Source organism: Lissotriton vulgaris, chromosome 2_2, assembly GCF_964263255.1.
Source record: "Lissotriton vulgaris chromosome 2_2, aLisVul1.2, whole genome shotgun sequence".
In the NCBI taxonomy this organism is placed as follows: Eukaryota; Metazoa; Chordata; class Amphibia; order Caudata; family Salamandridae; genus Lissotriton; species Lissotriton vulgaris.
This window is the reverse complement of record NC_141688.1, coordinates 18,990,290-18,993,731: the sequence shown is the minus strand read 5'-3', so window position 1 is coordinate 18,993,731 and position 3,442 is coordinate 18,990,290.

Genomic DNA, 3,442 nt, shown 5'->3' with positions numbered 1-3,442 from the left:
TTTTCTGTTGAATTGAATTTCATTTCATCTTGTGAGTACAAGTGTGATTTGTAAGCAATTGGTACTTTTTCACCTTATTAAAGGTTAAGTACGTGAATCTGCATCTTCCTGGGATTATTCTGATTACAAGTTTTTTTTTTTCCGTTTGAATATATTTTATTGCATTTCTTTCATTAGAATACAGGAAAACAGAATAGTACAACAGTAGTATTGACTAGATGCATCATCATACATCCGTTATCTACATATGAATACATAAACAAAAGAATAATTTTACGAATCAGCTTAAAACATAGATAGACTAGGATGACAAATGTAGCTGTACAAAGATACATCTTCATGACAACAGTTTGCTGGTATTATAGCTCTGCCCAGTTTCACGTGGTAGAAAACGAACATCTGTATGGCGGGACATTTATAACAATAAGTGTCTGACGAGAAGTGTCTGAGTGTGCCAGAGGACTGACGAAAGAGCACTAAACAGGACAGGTGTAATGAGTCGCTGGCAATAAAGAATATCCAAGCCTCAAGAAACGTTATATTGTGGGATAGTCGTGCAGGCAGGGTGCTACCACACTGATGAAACAAGTGTAGCGTTAGTCATCGTCTCCCTGTCGCGGGGCGTGACCCGTACGTTATGTCCCCGAGTGTCACACTATTATTCTGATTACAAGGTTGCGTACGTTTAAGCGTGCCTGTGAATGTGATGTTGCTAACATGTATGTTTGCACTGAACGCAACATTTCTGTGTGTTTTTGAGTCCAATTTGTTGTTTTAAAATCAGGTTTGATTAATTCGTAGAGAGGTTCAACCCTTTCTGCGTAGTTTAGAATGCAAGTTCTTCCGAAATGTAGGAAACCTAGAATTCACTGTAAGTTTTTCAGAGATTTTTGGAGGTTGGAGCAGCGCACACCTTTCTAAAAAGTTGGCTACCAGGCTTTTGACTTCACTTGATAACTCATATCCTAGAAAAAGAACGTTGAGGTGGGCAATTCTTGATTTCTTAAAATTTAATTTGTACCCTTCAGAGGTGAATCCAAGTATTATGGTATTCACTCTTTTCAAGTGCCTGTCCATGTCATCGTCTGTTAGATAGATGTCATCGAAAATAATTATAGAGGCTTGTGAGGCTGCTGCCGACATCCAGAGAGGCATTAGAGCAGCAAATGAACGTGGTGTGTGCAGTGCCTGCACACAATGAGCTAGAGACCTGCTCTCAGCATGGGTTTCTATTTTACTATGTGCACACTGAGTGATATAGACTCTTCACCGGGAAACCATGTGGAAAGACGATAATACAGGCTCGAAGTGGCACTATGTCAGGTGGCATTTCTGCTTTTGTCTCATGCAGAGATTCTAACCCAGACGCTAGTCAAAAGTCATTTCTAACTTCATCAAACGGAAGTAGATGTATTTGAATATTGGTATTTCAAAAGCTCCAGGTGAGCATTTGTATTTCTTGGAACCAGCACTAGGAGGACAGTTTTTAGACACATTTCTGTTCATGGAAATTCCCTTATTGTACTTTTTGGTGTTAAGTTAAATTTTCCTCACAAAATTCCTGGCGGTGTTGACAGGTAATGTTAGAATAGACATGATTTTGTTTGTGCATTGCTCTATGTAAATTAGCATTCGCTACACCATTTTGTATCTGGGTGCCATTTTGAATCATGAACAAAACTAATCCTTTGCCATTTCCGAGAAACAGCCTTTTCTAAGTTATTTTTCCCCAAAGCTGAGTTTTGCTACACAAAATAATGCACTGTTCTTTTTAGTGCATACCTTTCTCACTAGATAGAGGCCTTCTCCCATTTGTCTAGTGGCGGTCACGGGCAGAACAACCTTTTTTTAAAAAACATTTTTTATTTTATTTATTTTGTCTGGTCAACAGTTACACTCTGCACATACGTATGCATGTTCATTTTACAAAGGTGTGCATCAGAACACTTGTAAGCCTTAATTTACAGCAGCTAATCTTGGTATTTTGTATAATCATAACTAACAATGAAACTCACATCCTATCACATTACGGTAATAAAAACTTATTTCCATAGGTTTACAGCCCATCACGTCTCCACTGATACCATGCTGTAGTTCACATTTAATTACAACATGAATCTTTCCTTCTTCCCTTAGATTGCTAAAGAGAGAAGAGGTCCTGACAAAACACCCTTTACAAAAAAACATTGTTAACCATATACATTACATCACTTCTTCTCCTGTATCTTTAACAGATATTGTTTCAATGGTTCCCAGAAATCGTGGGGTTTCGATGAGAGCGGTAGTTCCGTGTATGTATCCATAGTTTCCCTGCAATATCACATATTCATTAGCCAGTCTTTGAATCTGGGAGGGCGTTTGCTTCCCCATCTAATGGCTACCAGTCGTTTTGCTAATAGCAGTGCCACAGCTAGAAACTTTCGCTTTTTGGTCAGTGTCACTTTATATATCCCCAATAAACACACAAGAGGCGTGTTTAGCTCCTGTGCAGCCAGCATTTCGCTTATCACTCCCTTAATGTTGTGCCAATACTTATGTATCTGTGGACATCCCCACGCCAAGTGTAGGAAATCTGCGTTCAAAGCGTTGCATCTTTGACCCTGTTGTGTGTTCTGGGACCATATTGTGGAGCTGGGTTGGGGTGTAATAAAATTGGTGAAGAAATGTAAAATGTATTATTCGCAGATTACAGTTGGACGTCAGTAATTGAAGTTGTGCGCAGCTCTATTTTGTCTCCTAGTCGTGCCTCCCATCTGGCTAAAGATCTATTTGCCCCTTCACTGTGTTCCGAATGTGACGTGTTGTATAGGCGGGTGACTAACTTCTGATGCGTTGGCGCTATGAGCAGTGGCTGTAAGGCTAGTAGCGTTTGGGGTTCCTCTGGGTAGGTGCGATATAGGTCTCTAATCGCTGTTTGTAGCCTTAGGTGAGCAAATGCCTTAATTTGTGTGTTCTGTGTGCTTAGCGCCGGGTCATTCCTTTGAATGAATCTGCGGTGTGGAAAAACATCTTTCATAGTGGAAAGTTTCATATCTTCTAAAAGTACCATCATTCCCTTTTCTTGTGTGACTGATAACTTTGGGGGATTAGCAATGGGCAGCGCTGGTACGTATATCGGCAATTTATTGTCTCTTCGTGCCAACCAACGCATGCCATGCATATGAAGTGCAGCGCACAGGTTGTAATGTGTCTCTATGTGTGTAGGGCCTGGGGTTCGACACAAATTCCATCAGTGAGGCGGGTAGTACGCTGTCTGTTTCCACTGCGACGTGGGGAATGTACACATACGGTCTAGTCCAGTAATGTGCATGTGGTGCTTGTGCGCAGTAGAAGTATAGCTGCAGGTCCGGTGCACAGAACCCTCCCTTATGATATGGTTTTGTCAATATAGTCCAGCTGACCCTAGCCTACTTACCCGCCCATGTCAGTCTCTGCATCGCTG